Source organism: Felis catus, chromosome A3 (assembly GCF_018350175.1).
Source record: "Felis catus isolate Fca126 chromosome A3, F.catus_Fca126_mat1.0, whole genome shotgun sequence".
Lineage (NCBI taxonomy): Eukaryota > Metazoa > Chordata > Mammalia > Carnivora > Felidae > Felis > Felis catus.
The window spans coordinates 111,802,716-111,821,148 of record NC_058370.1 but is presented as its reverse complement, the minus strand read 5'-3'; positions in this window follow the sequence as shown (position 1 = coordinate 111,821,148).

Below are 18,433 nucleotides of genomic sequence, written 5' to 3'. Positions count from 1 at the left end.
AATTATGGGTAGATCTATGCTTTGAGTTTTTTCTTATGGATGGTTTGAGGTAAGAGCTGAGGCTCATCCCTTCCCTCACCCCCCATAGGATATTCAGTTGTCCTACTATCATTTGTTCACAAGATTTCTTTCCTCTATTGAATTATGTTGGCAATTTTGTGAAAACTCAATTGACCATGTAAGTATAGGTCTATTTCCGGGCTCTATTTTCTTCCATTGCCCTATGGCACCAATGCTTCATCTTGATTACATTGTCTTGATTACTGCACTTTGAAATGTCTTCTAAATTGTTCTGCTTTTAGAAAATTGTTTTGACTTTTCTAGATCATTTGCCTACATAAACATTTTAAAATCAGCTTGCTAATTTCTTCCAAAAAGCCTTCTAGAATTTTGAATTGGATTGAATTTAATCTACAGATAAATGTGGAAAAAATTGTCCATTTTTAACAATATTGAATCTTTCAGTTCCCCAATGTAACGTATCCCTCCATTTACTTTTGTCCCTGTAAATTTCTTTTACAATGTTTTTACAATGTTTTGTAGTATTCTTTGAATGAATCTTATACACTTTTAGTTTAATTTATTTCTAAATATGTTACTTTGGTGCTAGTAGTAATTAAGCTTTAATTTATTTTCTATTTTTTTATCATGAGATATTTATTTTATTTTTCATTAAAATTTTTTTAATGTTTATTTATTTTTAAGAGAGAGACAGAGCTCAAGCTGGGGAGGGGCAGAGAGATAAGGAGACACAGAATCAAAGCAGGCTCCAGGCTCCAAGCTGTGATCCCAGAGCCTGATTCAGGGCTCCAACTCAGGAACCATGAGATCATGATCTGAGCCCAAGTTGGATGCTCAACCAACTGAACCACCCAGGTGATCCATCATGAGATATAATTTTAAAATTGTGTTTTGAATGCTTATCTTGTATTCTGAAACCTTCCTACATTCATACATTTGATTTGGTAGCTTTTTGGGTAGATTCTGTAGTGTTTTCTACATAAACAGTTGTGTCATTAGCAAATAAAAGTTTTACTTTTGTTTCAATTGTATGACTTTCCTTTTTTTACCTAATCTTATTGCCTTGGCCTAGAACTATAGTTAAATGGTGAATAAAAGTAGAGAGAGAAAACATCCATATTTTGTTTTCCCCTGACTTTTGGTGTGCAGATTTTATACATCAAGAATGATTATATACTTTGTTCTTTTATTTTTGTAGATTATAGGTATCTGTTGATTAAGTTCTCTTTAATTCCTAGTTTGCTGAGAGATTTTTTTTCATGAATGGACTTTGAATTCAGTCAAATGTTTTTTTTGGCATCTATTCTGATGATCACTTTGTTAATATGGCTAAATACAGTGATTAACTTCCTAATGTTAATAGACTGTTTTTGAATGTTTGAGATGAACCACACTTGATCATGGTGCATCATTTTTATTTTCTAACTATAGAAATTGATTTGTTAACATGTATTATTTTAAAATCTATTTCTCAGGTCTTTATTTTTCTTTTCTTCCAATGTCATTGTCTGGTTTTGGCATCAGTATAATGGTAGGCTAACGAGATGAAAAATGTTCCCTTCCAGTCTATTCTCTGAAGAGTTTTTGAGATTGGTATTATTTAAACTTTAAAAGTTTGATAAAATTCACCAGTGAAATAATTTTGTGTCTTGAGTTTTGTTTTTTCACTTTGTTTTAACAGAAGGCTTTTAATTATATTTTCAATTTATTTAATTGGTATAGACTTATTTGGATTTCTATTTTAAATTTCTTCTTGGATCAGTTTTGGTAATGTGTGTCTTTCAATAATTTTTATTTTTTGTCTAAACCATTAAATTTGTGTGCAAATTATGCATAATATTCCCATATTAGTCTCTAATATTTGTCATGATACTGTAATTCAAGATCTAACGTATAGGATCTGTTATTATATTCTCTCCCATTGCAGATATTGGTAACTTTTTTCTTAGGTATTATTTTTATATTAAACCAGTTAGATGCTAATTAACTTTATTGACCTTTAAAAGAATCTTCTGATTTCCTCTATTTACTAAGTTTTATTACTGTTCCTTACTATTTCCTTTCTTCTAGTTACTATGTGTTTACTTTTTCTCTTATTTCTTGAGGTATGAACTTGTATCATCAGGTCATTGATTTTTAGATCTTTCTTCTTTTCTAGTATACACATTTAGCACTATAAGTTTCCCTTTATGCATAGATTATTTTTTGTTATTTTGTTATTATAAAAATATTTCTAATGTTCTTGTAATTTCCTCTTTGACCCATGGACTATGTAGAGGTCTGTATTTAATTTTCGGTTATTAGGTTTTCTAATTATCTTATTGCTAGTGACTTCTAATTTAATTCTATTATGTTCAGAGAGCACACTGTATATGATTTTATCTTTCAAGTTTATTATTTTTTATAGGCCATATACGATCTATGCTGGTAAACATCCCTTGTATATCCAAAAAGAATGTGTATGGTGTAGGTTTTTTGATATACTATTGATAAATATCAGTTAGGTCAAGGTGGTGGTTTGTATCTTTCAGACCTTTTATGCCTTTTATGCTTTTGCTGATTCTTTTCTCTAGTTGCTCTATCATTTGCTTAGAAAGGAAGTTGAATTCATTTTCTATTGCTGCTGTAAAAATGATCACAAATTTAGTGGCTTAAAACAACATCCGTTTATTATCTCACAGTCCTGTAGGTCATAAATCCAGGCACAGCACAGCTCTGCTATTTTTCTATGATGGGTTTCACAAGGCCAAAGTGTCCCAGGGTTGTGCTTCTTTCTGGATGCTCTGGGGATGAATCCACTACCAAGCTCATTTAGGTTGTTGGAAAAATTCATTTTTATGCAGTTGTAGGACAGAGATCCCCCATTTCCTTGCTGGCTGTCATTCAGAGGCTGTTTTCAGGCATTCCTTGATTCATCTCTCTCTTCCTCCGTGTTGAAAGCCAGCAATGACATTTAGAGCTCATCTCACACTTCAGATCTCTTTAACCTCTCTTTCTGCTTCATTTCGACTCTGTCTTCTTTTTCTGACATAGGTCTCTGACTTTTCTGCCTTCCTCTTGTGCTTCTAAGGTCTCATGTGATTGCAGCGGGCTCACCTGGATAAACTAAGCTAGCTTCCTATTTTAAAGTTAGCTGATTAGTAACCTTCATTAGATTTGCAAAGTTTCTTCATAGCAGCACCTAGATTAGTGTTTGATTGGTTAACCAGGGGCCGATAATCTTGGGGATTTCTAGAATTCTATCTAACATCTTGACTCATTATGTAGGTTTTGCTATTTCTTCCCTTAATTCTGACATTTTTGCTCCATTTACCTTCAACCATATTTATTAGACCGCACACATTTATTTCCTCCTTAAAAATGAATGCTTTTAGGGGCGTCTTGGGTGGCTCAGTCGGTTAAGCGTCCGACTTCGGCTCAGGTCATGATCTCAGGGTCCGTGAGTTCGAGCCCCGCGTCGGGCTCTTTGCTGACAGCTCAGAATCTGGAGCCCGTTTCAGATTCTATGTCTCCCTCTCTTTCTGCCCCTCCCCTGTTCATGCTCTTTCTCTGTCTCAAAAATAAATAAACGTTAAAAAAAAAAAAGAATGAACACTTTTATCCATGAGAAATGCTGGCTTTGTCTCTAGTAATACCTTTTGTCTTGTAATGTATTTTGTGTGGCAAATATCCCTTCTTGCCTTTTTATCTCTTATTTTTTCCTGTTTGCATAGCCTCTTTCTTCCATCCATTCACTTTTAGCGTCACTGTGCCTTGTATGTAAAATGTGTCTCATGTAGAGAGTATATAGTTGGATTGTATCTAATCTCACAAGACAGGTTTCTTATAGAAAAGTTGCTAAGTGCACTTGGCCCTTAAACCTTTGTTAAAAATCCAGTTTTTTTGTTTTTTTTTTTTTAAACTCGTCGATAGCATTTCCTATTTTCACTCACTGCTCATCTAAGGATAAAAGTCAAGGTGGGTCTCTTCTCCAATAGGAGAGGCTGATGCTTTCTTATTTGGATTTATTTAGTTTTCTATGCATTCTTGGATTTCAGATGGGTTTAATTTTTTTTAAATCTTTCAAAATTTTTATTTATTAATTTTTACTTTTTTTCTTTTTTTACCTATTTTGAGAGAGAGACAGAGAATGAGAGAGCAGGAGAGGGGCAGAGAAAGGGAGAGACAGATCCCTAAGCAGGCTCCATGCAGCCAGTGCAGAGCTGAACATGGGGCTCAAAATCACAAACCATGAGATCACGACCTGAGCCAAGATCAAGTCAGATGCTTAACTGTCTGAGCACGCAGGTGCCACTTTTTTTTTTTTTTTGAGTTATGATGTGATTTGTGTTTCTCAAAGACAGAGTAAAAGGCATAAGGTTTACCCCCTTATCTCAAACAACAGTTTTGACACATGGCAATGGAAGACAATAATCTTAGAGACAGGAAACAGATGAGCCCTACAATTTCACAAGCAAAAAACCTCAAAGTGTCCAAACAGCAGTTTGGGTAAGAAGAATCCAGGTGAAGACCTGTGGTAGACATTAGTAGAAGACTAAACCATGGTAAAAATTACAATCTGACAAAAGGATAATAAAAATGCCACAGATCAAAACTGTGGAACACAATGTAATATGTTGGTAAATGTGTATAATCTTATATACTTAAATAATATATAGGATGATAATAATAAAGTATACTTCCAACTGTGTAACTTAGAAAACTAAAAACAGAATAAATCTAAAGAGGGGAGGAAGGAGACATTTGAAAGGATAATAATAAAAATTAATAAATAGAACATTCTGGCACAACAGAAAGTTTTAATAAAGACAGAATTAAGTATCTGTAAGGGACTAATATATGAATCAACATCTAGAAAATCTGTTCATACAATAGAGAGAAGACTTCAAATAAGCAGTATTAATTTCCAAATGCAAACAATAACAAATATATGAAGAGACTTACCACTGTAGATAGTTTTTGTAATAATTGTAATAATAGAGGGTAACCTTGCCTGGGGGTTCACAGGTGAAGAAAAAAAAAATGGCTTCATTAATGACTCCAGAAACCATTCCAAAGTATTTTGGGAAGAAAGAGAAGATCCCTTCTATGGCATGCATCTTATAAAAGTGATCACGTACATGGGTATCTGTGTTAGGAAGAGTTACTAAAAGAGAAGATATTCAAATGTCCCTCTAGGGTCATTTCCACACTTAGCATAACTTGATGGTCTTTTGTGTGGATGTAGTGTAGTATGGAATTATTTGAATCCTCAAATGTTAGGATCCCTTTGGAGGAATCCAGAAGAGTTTTGATTCATAATTAACCCTCCCCTATAGTGAGTGGGATTGAAGGAGCATCCCATAATCAATTCCCTGTGGGCTTAACCTTCTTCTTCATGAAGCTCTTATCCCGACAATCTTTGTCCATTTTTTACCACTTGAAAACCAATTAAAGATTGTTGCATATTTTCTCCTGCAAGTCATTTACAAATGACACTATCTGGGAGAGTATTTTACAAGGATTGGCAGTAGATTGTCTTTTATTAAGAAACATAAATTCTCTGAAAGATCCAATATACCCCTAGGAAAAAGCTGATGCTGAAACACTTTAAAAATCCCTGCAGTTGACTAGAAATGACATTTAAACTAAAGGCCCAGAGAGATTTGACAGCACTCTCTCGAAAGCATTATGACAGGAACTCCTTTAGTTCTATGAATTTTATATGAACAACATTTTTTTTCCCTGAGACTGACAGTTGGAGATAGATTCTGTTATTACTGAAAAGTACAGACATGTCCTTTCAGTTCAAAATGAAAACAGCCATTAGTGATAGATAAATGTTTCTTTTCCCCTTTACTTCATCTGTTTTAAGTTGCGAACCCTCAGGGTAAATATGCCTAGAATGTAAACACGTTTCTTTGTTTTTTGTTTTTTTGTTTTCTATAGCAAGTGTTACAATGGGATGGTATGTCAAACCTTTACCTAATTCTTTGTCAGGTTTTTGTCCTATTTTGCAAATCAGTTATCACAGTGCTGCCCTAGCTTATAATGAAACAAAACTGGAACTGTCCTGAACTCATCATATTTTCATGCACTTCCCTTAATAACCTTCCATATGACTTGCAGTTCAAAAATATGTAACTGACTAAGCATGAAACAGAGAAAAGTTGACAAAGAAAACATATTATACTTAGAATATGCAAAATGGAGACCTAAATATCCAGAAAAAAAATTTTTTTAGTAATATGGATACTTTTTTTCCATTCAAAATAACTGGAACAAATTTCTGTTAAATAATGATGGTAGACCAAGTAGCATCCCTTTGAAATGGGCATGAATACATGCCATAGTTATTTTTTTACCATACAAATAACTAGAGTAAAAATGAACACTCCAAATAATAAAACAATAGAAATTGCTCCTATTTTGCGATGGTCTGTGCAATGTTTTCATTCTTACCATTCTGGATTTAAATCTTTATAGTTTATATCAGCATCTTTTTTTTTTTTGCATTTGAGGAGTGATAAACTGATACCAATCAGATTGATAGCTACTATTTTTATAAATGGAAGCACTTGTTTCTTTTCATGCTTTGCATTTTATATCCTCTAAGCTGACTGTGCATTTTTTCTTATGAATTATATGAAACCTATTTTTCTTTCTTGCTTGTAAAACTATTGAGGCTGTGATGAATTTCAAGGTATGCATTATTGAATATCAATTCCAGATATTATCTTCAAGAGTATATGTGAATAGAGAAGTAGTTCGAAGAATTTCACTTTCAATAGATCTGAAACTTTAAAGGTTTCTAGTAAGGATAGAGTTATCCCATTTGTCAGGAATATTTGGAATGGCTTTTGGTGATTTTAAAATAGGTTTTACTAACAAATAATACACATAACGCAAATGTTGATAATAACTAACAAATGTTATGGTAGTTAAAACAGTGTATTCTTTAAAGCACGCAGGCATGTCCACTTGGTTGTCATTTACAAAAAGAGATGAGGGGCGCCTGGGTGGCTTAGTCGGTTAAGCGTCCGACTTCAGCCAGGTCACGATCTCGCGGTCCGTGAGTTCGAGCCCCGCGTCGGGCTCTGGGCTGATGGCTCAGAGCCTGGAGCCTACTTCCGATTCTGTGTCTCCCTCTCTCTCTCTGCCCCTCCCCCGTTCATGCTCTGTCTCTCTGTCTCAAAAATAAATAAACTTAAAAAAAAAAAAAAGCTGCTGAGGATTCAACTCAAAAAAAAAAAAAGAGATGAACCTAAAATTTTCTAAAATAGTCTATTTTCAATTGATATGGAACAAATGGGAACACCAGTGTAATGAATTATGTGTATATATGTGTATACATATTTTTCAGAAATAAAATTAGGAATACACCAATGCAGGAGACTGAAAAATCCAACTTCAGGCTCCAGCCTGCTTGTTACACATGGTTGTGTTGATGGAGCTTTTGTAGAATGCAGCTAAAATAATATGTAAAATAATATCATTCAGTTGTTTAACAAATAGTGTATACTTACAAAGGGGGAAATTTATGATTGAGAGCATTTTAACTCAATTTGGAAAGCAATGAAATCAAAAAAAGCCCAAGGCCATACTACGGTTAGTCATAGCACAACGTGCTTCACTGTTTTCTTTCATTCTTAGTATTTCTTTCTTATCATTAACTTTAAAAATACATTTATGGTTTTTCCCCTTCATTAATTCCCCAAAAAGTAATCTTGGGCTTCTCATCATTTTGTGTGCCATAATTTGACCTGGATAATAAATGAAGAAAAAAGAAAAAGAAAGTTTCCTCATTAAATAGAACTCAAATAAGGCATAGCCCAGGAATATCAGCTGTACCGCTTAATATGTACTGGAGAATATCGAACTTGACTACATCATTCTCAGCAAGCTGGGTAAAATCTATTTATATTTGTGAGTCTTTGGAGACTGAAATAAGTTAAAACTTCGGTAGGGTTGCAGTTTCTGAACTCCTGGATGAATATTTATCAATATTTCCCTCACAGTTAATTCTATTTGTGTTCTACTTAAGAAATCTTCACATACTGCAAGGCCACGAAGATATATTCACCTAAGATATATATATATTCTAAGAAATTCTAGAAATTTTATTATGTTACCTTTCATAACCAGCTTAAAATACAAATGTGAGTATGGATTGCAGTCAGAGAATATAAACCACTCTGTTAATTTTCTTTTTCGTTTCTGAAAAAGGTAGCAGAGAAATGAGAAAGTAACAGAAGAATTAGAGTATGTAAAGGGTTTATATTTGCTTACTGATTTGGTTGATTTGATTGATTGATTGGTTGATTGATTGATTGATATTCCAGACATCAAAGCTTGTTGTCAGCTTGTAGAAAAGATCCAAGAGGAAGGGAGAAATGAATGATATAGGCAGAAACAAAACATGTAAGGTTGAAGGCCTTGGGAATGTGAGGAATTAGTTGGGACCTATTACTTAAGTATGGGGATTTTCTATTGACAGGAGCAGAGTGTTTTCTTGCCTTGTAGGAGAGCGATTAAGGACAATAGATTCATGGGCATAGTGCAAAGAGAACTCTGAGTACTTCGATTTTCTTAACAAAGTATGAAGCAGTGTCATTAGTGGAGATGGGTTCATAAGAGCAAGATCTCAATGGAGAAAAGATGTATAGGTATTTTAGGAAATGGGAATGTGAATTATTGTCCTTACCCACATTCATAACCGCCCATATTTTAAGCTTTCCTGTGTGTGTGTGGGGGGGGGGTGGTTTGAGGATGTGTGTGTGTGTGTGTGTGTGTGTGTGTGTGTAGACTAAACGAGATAAATGTAGAAGAATGTAGCTTTGTTTTGATAAATGACTTATTTACTGTCTCTAACCTTACACATATTGGATAAACAGGATAAACAACTCTTTCTATTCTCAAGAGAAGATTTATCAAAGTAAAAACAATGAGTCGGAGCACGAAGGAACTTGAAGTGAAGGATAATGGTACTTTTGACCAGAACCATGCTGGAGTTCAATGAGGACTGATTATGAATTACCACTATGATGTAAGTCCTTAAGCCATGACCTGCTGGCCCACCGGGTGCTATCAAGTGAACTGTGGCAACAGGCTCATTTCCTACCCGTATGTAAGTCCCGTATTAAAAGGTCCTGGGCATCTCTGTACAACTGTACTATAGCAACTTGAAAGTTCTGTAGCAGATGGGAACCGTTAAGAAACATAAAAAGTTTCTTGAAAAGAGAATCTCACAAGGAAATCTTACACATAAAAATTGTAAATCGCAACTCAAATGTCTTCAGGGTTTTTATATTTTACTTATTCTTGGGATATGCTATAGCACATTGCTTCAGAATTTATTGCAATTTGCTTTTCTTCTTTAGTGTTGCTAAACACCAGACTTATAAAATTATCCTAAAATCACACAATAGAAAACAGTTTTAAAAGCCTAGTAAACTTTATACAAGGGAAGGCAGGAAACAGATTTCTCTTCAGTTTGATATGAAACTGAGCCTAGAAACTATTTTCTTTTTTTTCTTCATTTTATTTGCTTTGCTGGAAATTTGCTTGATTTCTCTCTCTCTTTATCTCTCTCAATTCCTTTTGGTCATTTCCTTCTGTCTTTTTTAATGGAATTCTTCCTGGATCCTTTAAGTATGAGCCATAGGTTAAGTTTTCAAATACACATTGAGCCTTGAGAATTGAAATATCAACTTTTTTATTCCCTTTTCTTCCTTTTGACTCTTTTTTTCCCTCTTTTATCTCCTTGATTCTTCATTTCAATAATTAGTTTGGACAAAATTAACCTTATAATTATTTCTCAGATCATTTAGTTAAAAAGTAAAAGTGACAGATGCATTACAATGAGTAGTTGGCATAACATACAGACATTTTACTAACTTTCAAACTCATTAATTTATTTGCTACATAAAATGCTTGCTGCAGGGTTATGTACATGATAGAAACAATAATATGGTTCTCCCACGGCCAGAACTGATGATAAATCAGTGGTTTGAAACTCTGGGGGGTAACCATGAGATCTTGAGCTAGATTGCCTGAGTTTGAATGTTGGACTTCACATTTATTATTTGGATAAGTGCACAAGTTACTGAGGCTCTCTGAGACTCACTTTCCTCATCTGCAAGTAAAGATAGCACGAGTGCTTTTTTCTATAAAACTATTATTGTGATTTAATCAGATAATGCCTGAAAGGACTTTCACCAATGACTGATACAGAATAAAGGTTGAATAGCGTTACTTAATGTTATTATCAAATTCAAAATACAATTAGCTACTTCTTTCTTCAATTTTTCCACAAATTAGTGGCATCATTTCCCCATCTTTTTTATTGGTGATATGGTAGGCAATCAGTCACAGCATTTCTACATGTATTATGTAATTTTATACATAAAATACATATATACATATATATATTTTTTGATCAATTATCTCTACATTTGTGTTGGTCTCCAGAATGACCTTATACTTCAAAGTGCAAATAGTGATGGAATTTTACTCTCTTGAAAAACCACAAAATCATAAGAATTTGTAATATTACAAGGAATATTATGCTATAATGTGAATTAAAATGTAATATACAATCATATTAGAGTGTAATATTAGAGTGTAAAATATACTGATGTCTATACTGATCATCTCTGATTTGTAGAAATATAAAAGTTCTTGTTTCCTGTTTTTTTTATTTCACTGTTTTCATTGCTTTTAATATTTTATTTATTTTTAAACATTTTTAAAAATACTTATTTATTTCTTGAGAGAGAGAGACAGAGCATGAGTAGGATAGGGGCAGAGAGAGAGGGAGTCACAGATTCTCAAGCAGGCTTTGGGCTCAGAGCCTGATGTGGGGCTGGAACTCACAAACCACAAGATCATGACCTGAGCTGAAGTCAGATGCTTAACCGATTGAGCCACCCAGGCACCCCATGTTTTATTTATTTTTAAGAGGAAGAGAGAGACAAAATAAGAGCAGGGGAGGGGCAGAGAGAGAGGGAGGCACAGAATCCAAAGAAGGCTCCAGGATCTGAGTTGTCAGCATAGAGCCCGAAGCAGGGCTTGAACTCATGAACCACAAGATCCTGACCTGAGCTGAAGTCAGATGCTTAAACGGCGGAGCCACCCAGGCACCCCAATAGATTTCAGTTTTTAGGCAATTTTAGATTTACAGGAAAAGTTTGTAGTAAGTACAGAGCTCCTATATCTTCTTACTCTCCCCATGTCTGCACAGTTTCTCCTATCATTAAAATTTTGCATTAGTGTCGTGAGTTTGTTACAATGATTCAACATTAATAAATTATTATTAACCAAATTCCATTATTTACATTACTTTTCCTGTTACATAGTTCTATAGATTTTGTCAAATACATGTTATGAATCAACCATTATAGTATCACACAGAATGGTTTCACTGCTCTAAAACCTCTCAGCTTCCATATACATTGGGAAATGAAATGATTCCCACAATCAAGTGAACACATCCATCACCTCACATAATTACTTTTTGGGGGAGGGGAAGGGTTAGCCCTCTTAAGATGTACTCTTTCAACAAATTCTGAGTATACAAAACAGTATTATTGACTACAGTCACCATGCTGTATGTTAGATCCTCAGAACTTATTCATCTTACAACTGAAAGTGGACCAACCTCTTCCCATATCTCCCACCCCTTCCACCCCCAGCCTCACAATCACCATTCTACCCTTTCTGTGGTCCAACTATTTAAACGTTTTTTTTTTTTCAACTCTCCACATGTAAGTGAAAGAATACAGTATTTATCTTTTTCTGGTTTATTTCAATTAGCACAATGATCCAACATTAGATTCAATGTTCCAAATGGCATAATTTCCTTCTTTTTTATGGATGAATAATATTCCATTGTATATATTTACCACATATTTTGATCCTTCCATCTGTAGACAGATACTTGGGTTGTTTCCATATCTCGCTTACTGTGAATAATAGTCCCTGTTAAAAGGAACATGGGAGTACAGATAACTCTTGAAGATAATTATTTTGTTTCCCTTGGATACCCAGAGGTGGGATTGCTGGATCATATGGTAATTCTCTTCCTAACTTTTGAGAAATCTCCCTACTGTTTCTGTAATGGCTGCACTAATTTACATTCTCACCAATAGAGTAAAGGGTTTCCTTTTCTCCACATCCTTGCCAACATTTGTTATCTCTTGTTTTTCATAATAAAGATTCTTGTATGAAGTGATATGACTTTGTGGTTTTTATTTGCATTTCCATGATGATTAGTAATTGTGAGCATCTTTTGATATACCTATTGGCCATTTGTATATCTTCTTTGGAAAATGTTAATTCAGGTCCTTTGCCTATTTTTCAATTGGGTTATTATTATTATTATTTTTTGCCACTGAGTTGTATGAGCTCCTTATATATTTTGAATATTAACTCCTCATTGGATATATGGTTATTTATTTTCTCCCATTCCATAAGTTGCCTTTAATTTTGTTGATTATATTTTTTGTTGTGCACTTTTAAAGAGGCAGGAAGGCATACTTACAAATTAATTTTAGGAGGCCAGCATTGACCTGATACCAAAGTAAGCTAGGGATACTACAAGAAAATAAAATCACAGACCAATGTCCCTGATGAACAGAGATGCAAAAATCCTCAACAAAATATTAACAAACCGAATTCACTGGCATTTTAAAAGGATAATATATCGTGTTTAAGTGGGAATTGTCCCTGGGCTATAAGAATGTTTCAAAATACATCAATCAATTAATATTACACACCATATTATCAAAATGAAGAATAAAAATCATATAACCTGTAAGATCTCAATAGATGGAAAATTTTAACAAAATTCAACATCCGTTCATATAAAAACTCTCAAAAATTGGGTATAGAGGGAACATACCTCAATAGAATAAGGATCAGATATAATAACAAGCTCATAGTTAACATTATACTCAACAGTAAAAATTATAAGCCTTTCCTCTAAGATCAGGGATAAGACAAGAGTGTCCAGTTTCACTGGTTCTTTCAACATAGCACTGGGAGTCATAGCCAAAGCAATTAGTCAAGAAAAAACTAAAGGTCATCCAAGTCAGAAAGGAAGAAGTAGAATTGTCTCTGTTTGTAGAGAATGTGATCTTATACATAGAAAACCTTAAAGTCTCCACCAAAACAAAAACCTCTTAGAACAGATAAATGAATTCAGTAAAGCTGCAAAATACATAACCAGAATAGAAAAATTGGTTGCATTTCTATACACTAACAAGGAATTATCAGAAAAAGAAATTAAGGGGCGCCTGGGTGGCGCAGTCGGTTAAGCGTCCGACTTCAGCCAGGTCACGATCTCGCGGTCCGGGAGTTCAAGCCCCGCGTCAGGCTCTGGGCTGATGGCTCAGAGCCTGGAGCCTGTTTCCGATTCTGTGTCTCCCTCTCTCTCTGCCCCTCCCCCGTTCATGCTCTGTCTCTCTCTGTCCCAAAAATAAATAAAAAACGTTGAAAAAAAAATTAAAAAAAAAAAAGAAAAATTAAGAAAACCATTCAATTGACAATAGCATCAGAAGGAATAAAATACTCAGGAATAAGTTTAACTAAGGAAGTAAAAGACATGTACATGAAAAAGTCTAAAAGATGATGAAATAAATTTAAAAAGACAAAAGTAAGAGGTAAGATATTCCATGTTCATGGATGAGAAGAATAAATATCATTAAAGTGTTCATGCTACTCAGAGAAATCTACAGAGTCAATGTAATTTAAATGTAGGACCTGAAACTAAATCTGCTGGAGAAACCATAGAGGGAAAACTCCTTGATCATCTTGGAAATGATTTTTTGGCTTTGACACCAAAAGCACAAGAGACAAAAGCAAAAATAAACATATGGGACTTCATCCCTTTACTTTTGATCTATTTTTACAGTTAAAGCAGTTTTCTTATAGATAGCATAGAATTGTTTAGTTCCATTTTTATAATCTACTCTGTCAGTTTCTTTGAATTCATGTACCAAGAGCATTCAATTGTAAAGTGACCATTGATATAGTAGGATTGTTAATATCATATCTGTAACAGTTTCTATTTATTCCCTTATTTTTGCTTACTTTTTATCTTCCACAGAACAGAAATCTTGTTCTGATTTCTCTACTTTTAACCAAACATTTTATATTATTTATTTTCTCTCTTCTCTTAGCATATGAATTATACTTTTGAAAATGTTTTTAGTGCTTACCATAGAGTATACAACTAATAATTGGTCGCTTTCAAATGTAACACTATATTACTTCATAAGTAGTGTAGGTATTTTACAATAGGTTATTCCCAATATCTTCCCATCCATTAATATTGATGTCATATATTTCACTTGTCCATAATCTATAAACATCCAATACATTGTTATCACTAATTTAATAAACTGTGCTGTTAGATCAAATAAGAATGGCATTTTTGGGGTGTCTAGGTGGTTAGTCAGTTGAGCGTCTGACTCTTGATTTTGGCTCAGACCATGATCTCACAGTTCATGGGACTGAGTCTCATGTTGAGCTCTATGCTAACCCTGGGAAACCTGCTTGGGATTCTTTCTCCCCCTCTCTCTCTGCCCCACCCCTGATCATGCTCTTTCTCTTTCTCTCAAAATAAATAAACTTAAAAAAATTTCATTCTAAATAAAAAGCAAGGTATTTATAAATTATCTTATGATGAACAATTTACCATAATTAAAAAAATTGATTTCCATCTCTACTATTATATTGCAGTATATTAGCATGTGTTTAAATATTTTTTCACATGTGCTCTGGTTTATAGTTTCCTACCTTGATACCTTTTATTTTAATTTTAAGGTTTATTTTGTCCATATTAGTTAACAAAGTTTTCACCTTTGAAGGATAACATATAATAAAAATTTTCCCAAATGTAAAGGTGATTCAAAGTAATGTGATGACATTACACATGTAAGGATCTCATCAAAAAGCAATTCTAAAAAGGAATTGGATGGAGCTCAACAAAATATCTTTTAGAGACTATCCAAAGAGAACAAGAAAACTGATTAAAACCAATTTATAGAATATATAATGGAGAAGAATGAGTATATTTTAAAGTAAAAAATGAGTTTGGATTTGAAAGAACTCTACTGTTCAGTTTTGTAAAACGTACTGGGCCCATATTTGACATTTAACTTCTCTGGTTGAAAAAAAGAATGGTGTTAAAATAAAATCAGTTTTAGAGAGTAAAAGAAAGAATGGGAAGTGCTAGGTATGTAACTTAAAGAGCTAATTATGGGGGCGCCTGGGTGGCTCAGTTGGTTAAGCGTCCGACTTTGGCTCAGGTCATGATCTCACGGTTCATGAGTTCAAGCCCCGTGTCAGGCTCTGTGCTGACAGCTCAGAACCTGGAGCCTGCTTCTGATTCTGTGTCTCCCTCTCTCTCTCTCTGACCCTCCCCCGTTCATGCTCTGTCTCTCTCTGTCTCAAAAATAAATAAACGTTAAAAAAAAAGAGCTAACTGTAAACTAAAGAGCTCAAACTCAAGAATTTAAGGATTTGAAGAAAAGTCAAAATTATAATTTAACAAGACAACAGATTAAAAAAAAAGCCAATAAATTGAAGCAAAGAAAATCAATCAATGAGAACAAAGTTTTGGTTGCTAGCCCTGTCCCTAAGTAAGCAATTTAAAATTTATTAGCATAGTTATATCTAGGTAGCATATTAAGTTTTGCACAAAATAATCAATAAATTACACTATTTATATCCAAGTGAATGTAAACCATTACTTGCTTGTTTTTAGTTTCTTTGTTTTAATGGAGGGTAAGGCATTCATAATTTTACCTGAAATTTTTTTTTTCTCTGAGGGTTAAGTATAGAGAAATAATGATACTTTCTTCATGACAATTTAAAATACTTCCCAAAGGGCTCGAACAGTTCTTGGAATAAGCCAGGGAAGTTTTCCAAGAAGAGGAGGAAGGTCATAGCATGAGAGTTTTGTAGCAGTGGGGTGAAAGAGTTAGAAACAAACAAAAAAAATCTCAAAGTTTTATTTATTAAAAAATTAATATTTATGTATTTTTTTTTTGAGAGAGAGAGAGAGCAGGGGAGGGTCAGAGAGAGAGAGAGAGAGAGAGACAGAATCCGAAGCAGGCTCCAGGCTCTGAGCTGTCATCACAGAGCCCACCCTGGGGCTCGAACTCACAAACTGCGAGATCATGACCTGAGCAGAAGTCTGACACTTAACCAACTGAGCCTTCTAGGCACCCCTAAGCTTTTATTTATGAAAATAATATAAAGTGATAAAGTTGGAAATACATATTTCTAAAGAGGAGGTTTTTTTTCATGTGGTTTTAATTTCCTCAACTCATCATGATCCAATATTTTATGAGACTAACACTGATGAAGAATCTCAAGAAATCCCTGAATGACTGTAGACAAAAAAAAAAAAAAGTAATTCATCTATTTTAGAGAACGTTAGTTAATGGGGGAGGTGGTATTGTAAAAGAATTTCTCTCTTAAAAGCTGAGGAAAAAATTTACCCAGGTTTTTTCATAAAAAAAAATGTTTCCATATTAATTGGAAAGATACAATTTCAATACACTACATCTTTTTTTTTTTTTTTTCTCATGTAGCAAGTTCCCAAACTGACTGACCTTGAGAAGGGCTTAATAAAGAGATCCTCTGGCTCTTCCCCCTGTAATTCTGGATCAGTGAAGGGGTGGGGCTGGAGGAGGGGAGCGGGGCTCTAGAATCTTTGGTTTTGAAACCCACAGGTGGTTTTTATGATCACGTTTCAGAAAGCCCTATTTTATAGGGCAGTCCCATATATCGCTCCAGTCATTTCATGTTGCTGAATTCATTTTGTCTTCAGAGAAGGTGTCCCTCTCCAGATCTAAGCTCATTTGAATTTCTTTTTATCTTCCTAAAGCCAGATCAGACATCAACTCTCCAGGCTCATTTATTCTGTGTTATCTGTGTACCTCACATATAATTTTGTTTTCCATAAATAAAACTTATTTTTTAATAAATAGTTAGCTTATGTTTATTTTTATGAATACCAGTATCTAATGTCTAATGGGAGCTAAGAATATGCCATGATCTTCATATTTTATCTCACGGGGTATTTACCGTACCTCAATGAAAGAGTGTATCAGTTCAGAGCTCAATTAGAGAAGCAGACACACTAAGGGATATCTTAAAGGATCTGTTATAGGATGTGTCAGTCATCAAATATTGCCTAATAGCTCCAAATGCTCCTTCAGCATTTGTTCTGTGATAAACAGCCTTCTTTTAAGCGTTTCTCCTTTAAAGTGAGCTCAATGTTAAGCTCTCTCGGCAGAGGGCGCTGGAGGGACATTGCAGGAAGTAGGGGCTTTGGGCCATTTCCAGGCCCTGTGGCCATAAGTGGGGAGGGGGTCAGGGGTGTGGGGGTGGGAGGGGTAGGAAGACATCCTCAGGAGTGAGCCCCAGCCATCAGCCCAGACCTTGGACATTCTGCGACCTTGTGGCACCAGCCTTGCAATAACTTTTTCTCAGCCCTCTAGACATGCAAACCAGAACGAAATCTCTTCCTAATTTTTTTTTGCTCTGAGGGTTTCCTGCCTGCTCTGGTCCCCAGAGTCCCCCATGTGGGCTGCAAGCAACTGGTGGGGCCTGGAGGGTCACATAGAGAGCTGCTGCTGCTTCTGCAAGCCTGCAGATGGCCTGTGCTTTCTGAAGGTCTCTTATCCCCAGAATCTGTCCTTACAATCTTGTCCCCACAATCTGCCAACCATCTGTTCCCCACCTGCTCCCTAGACCCCACTGCCCATCCAGCAACTGGAGACCAATTCCAATCCTGGTCAAACCAACAAACATTTCATTACCTAGTGAAGGGAACCACACTTTCTCCAGCAAAATCCAAATGCCTTCCAAGTTTGGCCTTCCTTGAGGATTCTTTCCTTAGCCCTAAGATACCACACAGTGTCCATAAAGTTAATTCTCTTGTCATATTAATCATTTTTTATATGAAACTTCTCCTGTTTAACCTTTTGTGTGGTTTCTATCTTCTGACTGAACCCAGGCGGCCATGTAGGGATTTGTGTTTTCATAATTATGAGAATGTTTATGTAGTATCTATAAGGCTGTTATTCTTGTGTCTGATGTTGGAGCTTGAAGTCCCTTAAAAAGGCAATAAGGAAGGAAAAATTTATGTGGAGCAAGAGAGAACAAGAGCCATGACCCACAAGCATGTGTTGGATCTCACTTCCCATCTCCCCTGACCTTGATAGTGTGGGTGTCTCATAGGATTTGGCACCCTTATTTATGGAGGTAGGCACCCACAATCTAGTGCATAGAGCTGGAGAAACTGAAAGGTGATACTGGGAAGGTGGAAGACTTCCAGGCCAGCGGCTGCCTCGTGTCAAAGTAAGCTGATAAGTGACGATGTGTAGAAGCTTCAAAAATGGCCGCTCCTACTCTTCTA